Below are 16,546 nucleotides of genomic sequence, written 5' to 3'. Positions count from 1 at the left end.
GTAGAAATATTTTTTTCACATTTTATTTCCTTGTAAAACAGGTAAATCAATAGGGATTTTCGTACGGATAAGTACGCTTTGAACGGTTCGTTTAGCTTTATATATTGTTCCGGGTGGGCGTTGTATTGGTTTTTCGGAAGTGTTAGACCTGAAAGAGAAAAATTTAAATGGTTGGGAAAGGCCATGGGATGTAGAAATATTTTTTTCACATTTTATTTCCTTGTAAAACAGGTAAATCAATAGGGATTTTCGTACGGATAAGTACGCTTTGAACGGTTCGTTTAGCTTTATATATTGTTCCGGGTGGGCGTTGTATTGGTTTTTCGGAAGTGTTAGACCTGTGGGAGAAAAACTGAAGTGGCTGGGAAAGGCTATGGGATGTAGAAATTTTTTTTTCACATTTTATTTCCTTGTAAAGGTAAAGCTAAAGGTATCCCCTGTGCAAGCACCGAGTCATGTCTGACCCTTGGGGTGACGCCCTCCAGCGTTTTCATGGCAGACTCAATACGGGGTGGTTTGCCAGTGCCTTCCCCAGTCATTACCGTTTACCCCCCAGCAGGAAGATGGGTACTCATTTTACCGACCTCGGAAGGATGGAAGGCTGAGTCAACCTTGAGCCAGCTACTGGAATTGAACTCCCAGCCTCATGGGCAAAGCTTTCAGACGGCTGCCTTACCACTCTGCGCCACAAGAGGCTCTTTATTTCCTTGTAAAAACTGGTAAATCAATAGGGATTTTCGTACGGATAAGTACCCAGTGAACGGTTCGTTTAGCTTTATATATTGTTCCGGGTGGGCGTTGTATTGGTTTTTCGGAAGTGTTAGACCTGTGGGACAAAAACGGAAGTGGCTGGCAAAGGCCATGGGATGTAGAAATATTTTTTCCACATTTTTTTCCTTGTAAAAACTGGTCAATCAATAGGTATATTTGTACGGTTAATTACCAAGTGAACGGTTCGTTTACCTTTATATATTGTTCCGGGTGGGCGTTCTATTGGTTTTTCGGAAGTGTTATACCTGTAAGAGAAAAATTTAAATGGTTGGGAAAGGCCATGGGATGTAGAAATATTTTTTTCACATTTTATTCCGTTATAAAAACAGGTTAATCAATAGGGATTTTCTTACGTCTAAGTAGCCAGGGAACGGTTCGTTTAGCTTTATATATTGATCTGGGAGGGCGTTGTATTGGTTTTTCGGAAGTGTTAGACCTGAAAGAGAAAAATTTAAATGGTTGGGAAAGGCCATGGGATGTAGAAATATTTTTTTCACATTTTATTTCCTTGTAAAACAGGTAAATCAATAGGGATTTTCGTACGGATAAGTACGCTTTGAACGGTTCGTTTAGCTTTATATATTGTTCCGGGTGGGCGTTGTATTGGTTTTTCAGAAGTGTTAGACCTGAAAGAGAAAAATTTAAATGGTTGGGAAAGGCCATGGGATGTAGAAATATTTTTTTCACATTTTATTTTCTTGTAAAAAAGGTAAATCAATAGGGATTTTCGTATGGATAAGTACTCTTTGAACGGTTCGTTTAGCTTTATATATTGTTCCGGGTGGGCGTTGTATTGGTTTTTCGGAAGTGTTAGACCTGTGGGAGAATAACTGAAGTGGCTGGGAAAGGCTATGGGATGTAGAAATATTTTTTTCACATTTTATTTCCTTGTAAAGGTAAAGGTAAAGGTATCCCCTGTGCAAGCACCGAGTCATGTCTGACCCTTGGGGTGACGCCCTCCAGCATTTTCATGGCAGACTCAATACGGGGTGGTTTGCCAGTGCCTTCCCCAGTCATTAGCGTTTACCCCCCAGCAGGAAGCTGGGAACTCATTTTACCGACCTCAGAAGGATGGAAGGCTGAGTCAACCTTGAGCCAGCTGCTGGGATTGAACTCCCAGCCTCATGGGCAAAGCTTTCAGACGGCTGCCTTACCACTCTGCGCCACAAGAGGCTCTTTATTTCCTTGTAAAAACAGGTAAATCAATAGGGATTTTCGTACGGATAAGTACCCAGTGAACGGTTCGTTTAGCTTTATATATTGTTCCGGGTGGGCGTTGTATTGGTTTTTCGGAAGTGTTAGACCTGAAAGAGAAAAATTTAAATGGTTGGGAAAGGCCATGGGATGTAGAAATATTTTTTTCACATTTTATTTCCTTGTAAAACAGGTAAATCAATAGGGATTTTCGTACGGATAAGTACGCTTTGAACGGTTCGTTTAGCTTTATATATTGTTCCGGGTGGGCGTTGTATTGGTTTTTCGGAAGTGTTAGACCTGTGGGAGAAAAACGGAAGTGGCTGGGAAAGGCCATGGGATGTAGAAATATTTTTTTCACATTTTATTCCCTTATAAAAACAGGTAAACCAATAGGGATTTTCGTACGGATAAGTACCCAGTGAATGGTTCGTTTAGCTTTATATATTGTTCCGGGTGGGAGTTGTATTGGTTTTTCAGAAGTGTTAGACCTGAAAGAGAAAAATTTAAATGGTTGGGAAAGGCCATGGGATGTAGAAATATTTTTTTCACATTTTATTTCCTTGTAAAACAGGTAAATCAATAGGGATTTTCGTACGGATAAGTACGCTTTGAACGGTTCGTTTAGCTTTATATATTGTTCCGGGTGGGCGTTGTATTGGTTTTTCGGAAGTGTTAGACCTGTGGGAGAAAAACTGAAGTGGCTGGGAAAGGCTATGGGATGTAGAAATTTTTTTTTCACATTTTATTTCCTTGTAAAGGTAAAGCTAAAGGTATCCCCTGTGCAAGCACCGAGTCATGTCTGACCCTTGGGGTGACGCCCTCCAGCGTTTTCATGGCAGACTCAATACGGGGTGGTTTGCCAGTGCCTTCCCCAGTCATTACCGTTTACCCCCCAGCAGGAAGATGGGTACTCATTTTACCGACCTCGGAAGGATGGAAGGCTGAGTCAACCTTGAGCCAGCTACTGGAATTGAACTCCCAGCCTCATGGGCAAAGCTTTCAGACGGCTGCCTTACCACTCTGCGCCACAAGAGGCTCTTTATTTCCTTGTAAAAACTGGTAAATCAATAGGGATTTTCGTACGGATAAGTACCCAGTGAACGGTTCGTTTAGCTTTATATATTGTTCCGGGTGGGCGTTGTATTGGTTTTTCGGAAGTGTTAGACCTGTGGGACAAAAACGGAAGTGGCTGGCAAAGGCCATGGGATGTAGAAATATTTTTTCCACATTTTTTTCCTTGTAAAAACTGGTCAATCAATAGGTATATTTGTACGGTTAATTACCAAGTGAACGGTTCGTTTACCTTTATATATTGTTCCGGGTGGGCGTTCTATTGGTTTTTCGGAAGTGTTATACCTGTAAGAGAAAAATTTAAATGGTTGGGAAAGGCCATGGGATGTAGAAATATTTTTTTCACATTTTATTCCGTTATAAAAACAGGTTAATCAATAGGGATTTTCTTACGTCTAAGTAGCCAGGGAACGGTTCGTTTAGCTTTATATATTGATCTGGGAGGGCGTTGTATTGGTTTTTCGGAAGTGTTAGACCTGAAAGAGAAAAATTTAAATGGTTGGGAAAGGCCATGGGATGTAGAAATATTTTTTTCACATTTTATTTCCTTGTAAAACAGGTAAATCAATAGGGATTTTCGTACGGATAAGTACGCTTTGAACGGTTCGTTTAGCTTTATATATTGTTCCGGGTGGGCGTTGTATTGGTTTTTCAGAAGTGTTAGACCTGAAAGAGAAAAATTTAAATGGTTGGGAAAGGCCATGGGATGTAGAAATATTTTTTTCACATTTTATTTTCTTGTAAAAAAGGTAAATCAATAGGGATTTTCGTATGGATAAGTACTCTTTGAACGGTTCGTTTAGCTTTATATATTGTTCCGGGTGGGCGTTGTATTGGTTTTTCGGAAGTGTTAGACCTGTGGGAGAATAACTGAAGTGGCTGGGAAAGGCTATGGGATGTAGAAATATTTTTTTCACATTTTATTTCCTTGTAAAGGTAAAGGTAAAGGTATCCCCTGTGCAAGCACCGAGTCATGTCTGACCCTTGGGGTGACGCCCTCCAGCATTTTCATGGCAGACTCAATACGGGGTGGTTTGCCAGTGCCTTCCCCAGTCATTAGCGTTTACCCCCCAGCAGGAAGCTGGGAACTCATTTTACCGACCTCAGAAGGATGGAAGGCTGAGTCAACCTTGAGCCAGCTGCTGGGATTGAACTCCCAGCCTCATGGGCAAAGCTTTCAGACGGCTGCCTTACCACTCTGCGCCACAAGAGGCTCTTTATTTCCTTGTAAAAACAGGTAAATCAATAGGGATTTTCGTACGGATAAGTACCCAGTGAACGGTTCGTTTAGCTTTATATATTGTTCCGGGTGGGCGTTGTATTGGTTTTTCGGAAGTGTTAGACCTGTGGGAGAAAAACGGTAGTGGCTGGCAAAGGCCATGGGATGTAGAAATATTTTTTCACATTTTATTTCCTTGTAAAAACTGGTAAATCAATAGGGATTTTCATACAGATAAGTACCCAGAGAACGGTTCGTTTAGCTTTATATATTGTTCCGGGTGGGCGTTGTATTGGTTTTTCGGAAGTGTTAGACCTGTGGGACAAAAACGGAAGTGGCTGGCAAAGGCCATGGGATGTAGAAATATTTTTTCCACATTTTTTTCCTTGTAAAAACTGGTCAATCAATAGGTATATTTGTACGGTTAATTACCAAGTGAACGGTTCGTTTACCTTTATATATTGTTCCGGGTGGGCGTTCTATTGGTTTTTCGGAAGTGTTATACCTGTAAGAGAAAAATTTAAATGGTTGGGAAAGGCCATGGGATGTAGAAATATTTTTTTCACATTTTATTCCGTTATAAAAACAGGTTAATCAATAGGGATTTTCTTACGTCTAAGTAGCCAGGGAACGGTTCGTTTAGCTTTATATATTGATCTGGGAGGGCGTTGTATTGGTTTTTCGGAAGTGTTAGACCTGAAAGAGAAAAATTTAAATGGTTGGGAAAGGCCATGGGATGTAGAAATATTTTTTTCACATTTTATTTCCTTGTAAAACAGGTAAATCAATAGGGATTTTCGTACGGATAAGTACGCTTTCAACGGTTCGTTTAGCTTTATATATTGTTCCGGGTGGGCGTTGTATTGGTTTTTCAGAAGTGTTAGACCTGAAAGAGAAAAATTTAAATGGTTGGGAAAGGCCATGGGATGTAGAAATATTTTTTTCACATTTTATTTTCTTGTAAAAAAGGTAAATCAATAGGGATTTTCGTATGGATAAGTACTCTTTGAACGGTTCGTTTAGCTTTATATATTGTTCCGGGTGGGCGTTGTATTGGTTTTTCGGAAGTGTTAGACCTGTGGGAGAATAACTGAAGTGGCTGGGAAAGGCTATGGGATGTAGAAATATTTTTTTCACATTTTATTTCCTTGTAAAGGTAAAGGTAAAGGTATCCCCTGTGCAAGCACCGAGTCATGTCTGACCCTTGGGGTGACGCCCTCCAGCATTTTCATGGCAGACTCAATACGGGGTGGTTTGCCAGTGCCTTCCCCAGTCATTAGCGTTTACCCCCCAGCAGGAAGCTGGGAACTCATTTTACCGACCTCAGAAGGATGGAAGGCTGAGTCAACCTTGAGCCAGCTGCTGGGATTGAACTCCCAGCCTCATGGGCAAAGCTTTCAGACGGCTGCCTTACCACTCTGCGCCACAAGAGGCTCTTTATTTCCTTGTAAAAACAGGTAAATCAATAGGGATTTTCGTACGGATAAGTACCCAGTGAACGGTTCGTTTAGCTTTATATATTGTTCCGGGTGGGCGTTGTATTGGTTTTTCGGAAGTGTTAGACCTGTGGGAGAAAAACGGAAGTGGCTGGCAAAGGCCATGGGATGTAGAAATATTTTTTCACATTTTATTTCCTTGTAAAAACTGGTAAATCAATAGGGATTTTCATACAGATAAGTACCCAGAGAACGGTTCGTTTAGCTTTATATATTGATCTGGGAGGGCGTTGTATTGGTTTTTCGGAAGTGTTAGACCTGAAAGAGATAAATTTAAATGGTTGGGAAAGGCCATGGGATGTAGAAATATTTTTTTCACATTTTATTTCCTTGTAAAACAGGTAAATCAATAGGGATTTTCGTACGGATAAGTACGCTTTGAACGGTTCGTTTAGCTTTCTATATTGTTCCGGGTGGGCGTTGTATTGGTTTTTCAGAAGTGTTAGACCTGAAAGAGAAAAATTTAAATGGTTGGGAAAGGCCATGGGATGTAGAAATATTTTTTTCACATTTTATTTTCTTGTAAAAAAGGTAAATCAATAGGGATTTTCGTATGGATAAGTACTCTTTGAACGGTTCGTTTAGCTTTATATATTGTTCCGGGTGGGCGTTGTATTGGTTTTTCGGAAGTGTTAGACCTGTGGGAGAATAACTGAAGTGGCTGGGAAAGGCTATGGGATGTAGAAATATTTTTTTCACATTTTATTTCCTTGTAAAGGTAAAGGTAAAGGTATCCCCTGTGCAAGCACCGAGTCATGTCTGACCCTTGGGGTGACGCCCTCCAGCATTTTCATGGCAGACTCAATACGGGGTGGTTTGCCAGTGCCTTCCCCAGTCATTAGCGTTTACCCCCCAGCAGGAAGCTGGGAACTCATTTTACCGACCTCAGAAGGATGGAAGGCTGAGTCAACCTTGAGCCAGCTGCTGGGATTGAACTCCCAGCCTCATGGGCAAAGCTTTCAGACGGCTGCCTTACCACTCTGCGCCACAAGAGGCTCTTTATTTCCTTGTAAAAACAGGTAAATCAATAGGGATTTTCGTACGGATAAGTACCCAGTGAACGGTTCGTTTAGCTTTATATATTGTTCCGGGTGGGCGTTGTATTGGTTTTTCGGAAGTGTTAGACCTGTGGGAGAAAAACGGAAGTGGCTGGCAAAGGCCATGGGATGTAGAAATATTTTTTCACATTTTATTTCCTTGTAAAAACTGGTAAATCAATAGGAATTTTCATACAGATAAGTACCCAGAGAACGGTTCGTTTAGCTTTATATATTGTTCCGGGTGGGCGTTGTATTGGTTTTTCGGAAGTGTTAGACCTGTGGGAGAAAAACGGAAGTGGCTGGCAAAGGCCATGGGATGTAGAAATATTTTTTTCACATTTTGTTTCCTTGTAAAAACAGGTTAATCAATAGGGATTTTCGTACGTCTAAGTAGCCAGTGAACGGTTCGTTTAGCTTTATATATTGTTCCGGGAGGGCGTTGTATGGGTTTTTCGGAAGTGTTAGACCTGTAAGAGAAAAATTTAAATGGTTGGGAAAGGCCATTGGATGTAGAAATATTTTTTTGACATCTTATTTCCTTGTAAAAACAGGTTAATCGATAGGGATTTTCTTACGTCTAAGTACCCAGTGAACGGTTCGTTTAGCTTTATATATTGTTCCGGGATGGCGTTGTATTGGTTTTTCGGAAGTGTTAGACCTGTAAGAGAAAAATCTAAATGGTTGGGAAAGGCCATGAGATGTAGAAACATTTTTTTCACATTTTAATTCCTTGTAAAAACAGGTAAATCAATAGGAATTTTCGTACGTCTAAGTAACCAGTGAACGGTTCGGTTAGCTTCATTTATTGTTCCCGTTGGGCATTCTGTTGGTTTTTCGGAAGTGTTAGACCTCTGGGAGAAAAACTGAAGTGGCTGGGAAAGGCCATGGGATGTAGAAATATTTTTTTCACATTTTATTTCCTTGTAAAAACATGTAAATCAATAGCGATTTTCGTATGGATAAGTACCCAGTGAACGGTTCGTTTAGCTTTATATATTGATCCGGGTGGGTGTTGTATTGGTTTTTCGGAAGAGTTAGACCTGTGGGGAAAAAATTTAAATGGTTGGGAAAGGCCATGGGATGTAGAAATATTTTTTTCACATTTTATTTCCTTTGTAAAAACAGGTAAATCAATAGCGATTTTCGTACGTCTAAGTACCCAGTGAACGGTTCGTTTAGCCATATATATTGTTCCGGGTGCGCATTGTTTTGGTTTTTCGAAAGTGTTAGACCTGTATGAGAAATATTTAAATGGTTGGGAAAGGCGATGGGATGTAGAAACATTTTTTTCACATTTTATTTCCTTGTAAAAACAGGTAAATCAATAGGAATTTTCATACGTTTAAGTAACCAGTGAACAGTTCGGTTAGCTTCATTTATTGTTCCCGTTGGGCATTCTGTTGGTTTTTCAGAAGTGTTAGACCTCTGGGAGAAAAACTGAAGTGGCTGGGAAAGGCCATAGGATGTAGAAATATTTTTTTCACATTTTATTTCCTTGTAAAAACTGGTAAATCAATAGCGATTTTTGTACGGATAAGTACCCAGTGAACGGTTCGTTTAGCCATATATATTGTTCCTGGTGTGCATTGTTTTGGTTTTTCAGAAGTGTTAGACCTGTAAGAGAAATATTTAAATGGTTGGGAAAGGCCATGGGATGTAGAAATATTTTTTTCACATTTTATTTTCTTGTAAAAAATGGTACATCAATAGGGATTTTCGTACGGATAAGTACCCAGTGAACGGTTCGTTTAGCTTTATATATTGATCCGGGTGGGCGTTGTATTGATTTTTCAGAAGTGTTAGACCTGTGGGAAAAAAATTTAAATGGTTGGGAAAGGCCATGGGATGTAGAAATATTTTTTCCACATTTTTTTCCTTGTAAAAACTGGTAAATCAATAGGGATTTTCGTACGGATAAGTACCCAGTGAACGGTTCGTTAACCTTCATATATGGTTCCGGGTGGGCGTTCTATTGGTTTTTCGGAAGTATTAGACCTGTGGGAGAAAAACTGACGTGGCTGGGAGAGGCCATGGGATGTAGAAATATTTTTTTCACATTTTATTTCCTTGTAAAAAATGGTAAATCGATTGGGATTTTCGTACGGATAATTACAAAGTGAACGGTTCGGTTAGCTTCATTTATTGTTCCCGTTGGGCATTCTGTTGGTTTTTCGGAAGTGTTAGACATCTGGGAGAAAAACTGAAGTGGCTGGGAAAGGCCATGGGATGTAGAAATATTTTTTTCACATTGTATTTCCTTGTAAAAACATGTAAAACAATAGCGATTTTCGTATGGATAAGTACCCAGTGAACGGTTCGTTTAGCTTTATATATTGTTCCGGGTGGGCGTTGTATTGGTTTTTCGGAAGTGTTAGACCTGTCGGAGAAAAACTAACGTGGCTAAGTACCCAGTGAACGGTTCGTTTAGCCATATATATTGTTCCGGGTGCGCATTGTTTTGGTTTTTCGGAAGCGTTAGACCTGTAAGAGAAATATTCAAATGGATGGGAAAGGCCATGGGATGTAGAAATATTTTTTTCACATTTTATTTCGTTGTAAAAAATGGTAAATCAATAGGGATTTTCGTACGGATAATAACCCAGTGAACGGTTCGGTCCCTCAGTCTGGGGGGCACCTGTAGGTCTTGTGGCTCAGTCGGCCCCACCAAATGCCTGGTGGAATGAGCTCCCCGAAGAGATCAGGGCCCTGCTGGAACTTCCACAATTCCGCAGGGCCTGCAAAAAGGAGCTCTTCCACCAGGCATTTGGTGGGGCCAACTGAGCCACAACACCTACAGGTGCCCCCCAGACTGAGGGACCGAACCTACTGAGGGATTGTTATGTTATTGTTGAAGTTCCGTTCTAATTGTTTCAGTTTATATGTTGTTGTTATTGTTATATTGTTATATTGTTATATTGATTTTGATATTGATTTTGATAGTGTTCTATGTGAATGTTGAAAAATGTTTTATGTAAACTGCCCAGAGCCGTAGGGAAGGGCGGTATAAAAAAAATATAAATATAAATATAAATAAATAAATAAATAAATAAATAAATCTCCAGAGAGCCCCCCCACGAAGGCATGCACTCTCTGGGGCTCAGTCCAATCCGGCACCGCAGATGAAAGTTCCTTGAATTCCCGGGCATACTCGGCCACCGTCATTTTCCCTTGCTTCAGGGCCTTAAGTTTCTTCTCCGCCGTCTCCTTTTCGAAAGGCTCCACATGGTTCTCAGGAAGTGATTGTAGTTACGGACAGCCCTCGGATTGTAATGATAGAGGTCCATGAACCACTTTGCCGCCTTCCCTTCCAGGCACTCTCCCACGAAACGAATGCGCTCAGCATCATCGTTAAAAGTGAACCCCATGTCCATCATGTAGGCTTGGAGGTGCACCAGGAACGACGGGAAAGTTGACGGATCCCCCGAGAACTTGGCTTTAAACTTGTAGGTGCTCCGCATCTCCACCCCTCTGAGATGGGGAGGCAGGCGTCCCGGACCCCAATCCATCGGAGCCCGCGCTCCTCGACCAACGCCTTGACCAACTCCTGCCACTGCTCTCGCCGTTGCCGCCGCTCTCGCCGCCGCCGCTGCTTTCGCCGCCGCCGCCGCCTCAGCCGCTCCACCAGCATCAGCCGCCGCGCCGTCCGCTGCCCCGGCTCCGTCGGCAGCCGCCGCTCCTCTCCCAGCATCGGCTCCACCAAGGCCGGCGTCTTCTTCCTCCTGCAACTGCGCTGCTGCTCTCGCTGCCGCCAAGGCTGCAGCTTCGGCTTCGGCGGCGGCAGTCATCGCCGCCTCCTCGCGCTCCCTCAGGGTGGGAAGATCCCCCAGCCTCCGGCCACTGGGTTTGCGAAAGTCTACGTGCAATTCGCGCAGCCAGCGTCTCGCCTCACGCTGCTCTTCGGGATCCAGCCGTCCCGACACATCCTGCAGCCAGCTGGTCACCTTTTCCAGTTTTTGTTGCAACTCGCGCACCTCAAAGGTGGACGCCATCCCTTGACTGGGCGCCCCCAGGGGCAGTTGCTCAGGCCACTGCTCATCACCCGTCAGGCGGTCGTACCTCGACAGACGCCTGCGTTCGGTGATGTGCCTTTCCAGGAATTCTGCCTGACCCGGGGTTGCCTCTCCCAAGGCTCTGACCATGCCCGAGCTATACGGGCCCGCGCCGGCCAAATCGCCCTGAGAGAGATCCCAATCCAGGCCTTCTTCCTGTTCAGTATAGATATTGCCTTCGTCCTGCATGTTGGCAGGCGAAAGGAGTTGTGAGATTTGACTTAATGTCAGGCGCCGAGAGAACTCACAACTAGCTTCTTAATTAATAGAAAGCTTTATTGAAAAGTACTACACGCATCAAGACTGGCGAAGTCAAATCTGACCTGAGTACAGATTTGCTTCTCCTTATCAATACAATTCTCCCGCTCAAAACTTGAAAGTTCCCAAGGGAGGGGAGAAGGAGAGAAGAGGCACAGGCCATTAAAACAGTGATACATTCACATGGCCTTGACTGGGTGATAGCGAAACCAGGCCCAGCCGAGAGGCCTCAACAAGTGATAAGAGTTACAACAACATATTTAACTTTTAATTATAAGCAAGAATATAGGACCTGTGGCAACCAGGCACCAAGCAATATAACTGTCATGGAAGAACTCAGGCTAATTTATGACAGAGATTCTACAATCCTGACACCCAGCAGCACAGGTGGCCCTTCCCCACAGTCCCAGGACAGCTCTTCCAGCAAGTTCTCCTTTGTTTTCCACTTGCAGGTTGGCAACATGGAGCCCCTGGCTAGTGTGAATGCACATTTTGCTCTTGATCGCTACCAAAAGTTCAGGGAAGCCCACTTGAAGGGGAACGTTATCTCTACCGGCAGGCCAGGTGTTTTTCCATCTTCGCCAAGCCCGGTTTTGGTTCTAACCATTAAGGCTTTACGCGGGTCTGCCTGAGGGACCGCCTAACGCCCTATGCCCCCCGCAGGGCTCTGTGAGAATTTTCTGGTCGTTCCCGGCTCTAGGGAAGCACGCCTAGCCTCAACCAGGGCCACGGCCTTTTCGGTCCTGGCCCCCACCTGGTGGAACGAGCTCCCGGGAGAGCTGCAGGCCCTGCGGGACCATTCAACATTCCGCAGGGCCTGCAAGACGGAGCTCTTCCGCCAGGTCTACGGTTGAGGTTGGGGCTGCAGTGGTACATCAACTGCTGTCCTCTGGGCTTCTTCTTGAACAGTGTTGACCTCCTTCTCCACCCCCACCTTTTAGGTAGGGGGGTAGGAAGGGGATCTTATTATTGCACCGCCATGTTGTGATGGTTTTAAGTCTTTTAATTGGAGTTTTAATGAGCTTTTAAGACACTGTAACCTGCCACGAAGAGCCTCTTGTGGCGCAGAGTGGTAAGGCAGCCGTCTGAAAGCTTTGCCCATGAGGCTGGGAGTTCAATCCCAGCAGCTGGCTCAAGGTTGACTCAGCCTTCCATCCTTCCGAGGTCGGTAAAATGAGTACCCAGCTTGCTGCTGGGGGGTAAACGGTAATGACTGGGGAAGGCACTGGCAAACCACCCCGTATTGAGTCTGCCATGAAAACACTAGAGGGCGTCACCCCAAGGGTCAGACATGACTCGGTGCTTGCACAGGGGATACCTTTACCTTTAACCTGCCACGAGCCATTTGGGAGTGGTGGGAAATAAATTGAAATAATAATAATAATAAGGGAGCCGCTCCTCCCTCAAAAGGCTTAGATTTTATACAGAAATGGTCTATGTGCTAGAAGGCATTCATAGTGCTGAAGTTCTGGACCTGGCTTCAGAGGGAGCGCCTTTTGTACTCATGCATCAAAATGGCAATACACTAGTGAATAGAGTGAGTCCTCCTACTTTCTGGGTTGAAAGGGCAGCTGCTGATCAACTGAAAGCAAACCTAGAAGAAACTTCAACCCCGGATCAGTTCCAGTCAGCTTCTGACCTGACCATGGGCCACAGATGACACCCAGCTCTGTCTATCAGTGAGGGACCAACTAAATACCCCACGTGAACCCTTGAGCTTCAGGAGCCGTGACGGAATGGCTCCAGCAGAGTTGTCTGGAACTGAATCCCACGGAGAGGGAGGTCCCCTGGAAGGAAGCGTGACTAGCCACCCTGGACGGAGTGCAGATGATAGTTGCACCTGCTGTCGGGAATTTGGGGATGATCCTCAGCTCCTCCATTACGATGGAGACTCAGCTCACTGGAGTAGCACGGCAGGCATTTTCCCACCTACACCAAGCAAGGCTACTAGCACCCTATGGGGCCCTGGATCACCTGTCCCCAGTGATCCGCATGACAGTCACCTCCAGGCTGGATGGCTGTACGTGGGTCTTCCCCTGATGCTGCTCTGGAAATTACAGCTGGAGCTGGATGTGGCTCCTCAGGTCCTTACGAGGACCCCGTGGAGGGCCCATAATCAACCTGCCCTCCAGGATCTGCAATGGCTCCAGTTTAGTTCTCGGTCAGGTTCTAAAATTTGATAAACATTTCATGGACTAGTAATCAAGCCCACTGCAACTAAAGCAGCGGGCGCTAGGGCAGGCAGCCCCCGTCAGTCGCGCGGAGCACGGCTGCCGGGGGCTTCCTTGGGCGGTGGGCTGAGGCGGCGAGAGGCGCTTCGTGCCTCTCGCCGCGTCAGGCGGCCAGGCAGGGAGCCCCCGGCAGCCGCACTCCGCGCGACTGCCGGGGGCTGCCTTGGGGGAGAGCGGTATAGAAATGAGCAAAGGAAATTTCTTGAAAAGATGCACTCTTGACTGTCTGCCATTAACTGAAGAGCGCGTTTAAGAGCAGGAGGGATCGCAGTTGCTGGGGCTGGTAATCGGAGGGACCAGAGGGATTAGTCCCTCTGATTGTCTGTCCGGAGGAAAGGTCCAATCCGGACCCTTCCTTATCACAGACACATCCCGCCCTAGAACCCCTTAGCCTTTTATTTAGTCCGTGGCGCCCGTGGCGCCACGGGCAGTGTTAAGATGATATAACCATATATGTTTATATCAACCTCCTCCCCCTCCCCAAATTACCAGTCATTGTCCTGGAGGGGGTGGGAAGGGGAGAGGCCCCCTGTGGGCGTGTCCACATCTATGTTTCCCAACCATATTCTGCATGGTGGAACCACTTCTGGGGTTTCTCAGCTGAGGTAGGTTGATAACCCATTTTCATCAACTGTCCTCCCAGGCGGCAAGTAAAAAATGGACTCCAAACTTGATGTCGGATGTATTCATGATAGTCAGGTTTTAAGTTTAGCTTCATTTGAATCTAGTGGCACCCTCTGAAAGAGCTTAAGAATTGTTTTAACAAGACGCTGTGTCATCTGGCTGTCACCCCAACCCTTGGTGTTCTGGTTGATACCCGTGTGCTTTTTAGTGGCCTCGATCTGGGATTTTTATACTGTGTGAGAAGGATAAAACTTAGGTTGCTGACCAAAGGCCTCTGCAAATGAGAAGGGGGAACTGGTTAAAATTCCAGATATGCCCATTTGTCCCCCAAAGTATGAGTGTTCCATGAGGTTTGGAGGTGGCCCAATAGGGGTCTGTACAAGAACCCTGAGTATCCCTGGCTGTGTCTCATCTTAGGCTGGAGGAATTTCTCTCATTTAAGTGGCTCTGCCTCTAGAGCAGGAGTTAATGGCCACTGGAACTACGAAGCATAACTTGTTTTAATGTAATTCAGACAATATAGTTCCTGCCTGTGCGCAATCATCAATGTTCAGCCAATGGTGGACATACAATCCCCATCCCCCATTTTTTGTTCCTCCACCCAGAAGGAACAGAAGACCATGATGTGCATGTCCAAGAAGATTCCTTTTCTGTACATCCCTGAACGCAAATGACACATCCTGGAACTGCCATACGAGGGAAAAGAATGATCATCCTGTTTCCTGACAACATTGAAGATCATTGGCCTGGACCAGGTGATCTCCCCCCACCCCCCAAATATAAAATATTCTGCCTAAATAGTGATATATCAGAGATATGGGAAAATGCAGAAACAGAGAAGTGGGGCAATAGTTTTTTTTCTTTTTTTAATTCAGAAATGTAGGTAGAAAGTAGAGGACTCTTCTGTGAATCAGAAGAATGCTTCATCTGGCCCAATACTCTGTCCGTCCGTCCGTCCGTCCGTCCGTCCGTCCTTCCTTCCTTCCTTCCTTCCTTCCTTCCTTCCTTCCTTCCTTCCTTCCTTCCTTCCTTCCTTCCTTCCTTCATTCATTCATTCATTCATTCATTCATTCATTCATTCAGCTCATTAACCGCCCCTCTATGTGTCCAAGCTCAGAGTGGTTTACAGCAGTTGTCCCCAATCCCCGGTCTGGAGACTGGGACTGGTCCATGGATCGGTCAGTACCAGACCGTGGCTCCTCCTCCCCGGCTGCTGCCTCAGAGGCTGCCCTGCCACTCTGCTACCAGCTCACCTTTGGTGCTCTCCGGTGGCTGCCATGGCTGGGGCTCCCCCTTGGCGTGGCACTGCACAGTTGCTGCTGGCAGCGCGCCCCAGTGGGCGGTGGGAAGTCAGGGGTGCCGGCAGGAAAGCAAGTGGAGCAGGGGCTCAGGTGCCAGCGATGTCCCTTGGCAAAAGTCTACCCCCCCCCCGGGCCTCAGTAAAATTGTCAAGTGTTGACTGGTCCCCAGTGATAAAAAGGTTGGGGACCACTGGTTTATAGCACATTTCACAACAAATTTAAAATCAGAATATGAAAACTCTACAATAAACAATTAAAACTCAGTCCGGATGCTCTGCTTCAGTATATTGGAGTGTTATCAGTATTCTTTGGGGGGGGGGGGTGATTCGTCTCTGCAACCCACCCTCAGCCAAATGCTTGCTCCAGTTTGCAGGCCCTGCTGAACTTAACAGCTCCGTCAGGGCCTGTGTCTCTGCAAGTGAGGAATTTCACCATGCTGGGGCCAGGGCCAAAATTACCTGGTCAGTTGCAATTTGAGAGGGCAGGGGCCACCAGCATATGCTCATCTGTAGATCTTAGAGTTGGTCTGGGGATGTATTGGGACAGGAGGTTTCTTAGATATGCAGTGTACTCTGATGGCTTGTGGAGGACCCAGATTTCTGAATTCTGCTGCTCACGGCCCCTTTTCACTGAGTTCTTGTTTCTGAACAAATATGGTCAGCCACTGAGCTGTAGTTTCTGTGACAGCAGCCCCTTTCTGCAGTAGGACCCCAAAAGCTATTCTCCAAAATGATTTCCCACGCACATTAGGGGACCTTGCTAACTGAATGTGATTGTTTCTTTCATGACAGGACTGTTAAGTACCAGGGTTCTTGCGTGAGTGAGATCCTCTAGCAGATGAAAATCCATAGAGTAGAAAAGGTTAACAGTCTTTATTGATAAGATCCACTAAGCATAACAGAACATAGAATGATAGGAACCGGAATCATTGAAAGAGATGAAGAGTGATCTCCCTGACATTTTACAGGTTAGGGGTTTAAGTGGGAATACCAGTTCACATCTAGAGGCCTTTGATCTTTAGCCTTGAAACACATGAGACATCATGTCCCACTTCCCAAGCGCTGAATTGCCTGCAGGTGGCCTCTAGCCGCTCTCTTGTGAACCAAGGACACTAGGAGATAAGTGTGCTTTCCGCACCGGGATCCATGTAGCAATTCGTTGCAACGGAGAGACCCATCCAGCTAGCAGGTGATGTTTGAGCTGCCGTTTCATCGTTGCCATGCTCCCCCCGAGTGAAAAAAAAATCCCCCCCCTCACGGGCGTGATTTTCGGCCGAAAACAGTGTGAAA

General features: G+C 45.1%; 1 long non-coding RNA gene across 1 annotated transcript in view; it reads left to right on the top strand.

Moving 5' to 3' along the window:
* Window positions 1-16,546, top strand: part of LOC143845170 (uncharacterized) — a 40,165-nt gene that overhangs the window by 23,042 nt on the left and 577 nt on the right. Inside the window, exon 2 of the long non-coding RNA XR_013234300.1 lies at window positions 14,562-14,711. This is a non-coding gene — a long non-coding RNA (uncharacterized LOC143845170). The remainder of the gene's footprint in view (window positions 1-14,561; window positions 14,712-16,546) is intronic.

The sequence above is a fragment of the Paroedura picta genome, chromosome 9, assembly GCF_049243985.1.
Source record: "Paroedura picta isolate Pp20150507F chromosome 9, Ppicta_v3.0, whole genome shotgun sequence".
NCBI classification, from domain to species: domain Eukaryota; kingdom Metazoa; phylum Chordata; class Lepidosauria; order Squamata; family Gekkonidae; genus Paroedura; species Paroedura picta.
This window is presented reverse-complemented; position numbering and strand designations above follow the sequence as displayed.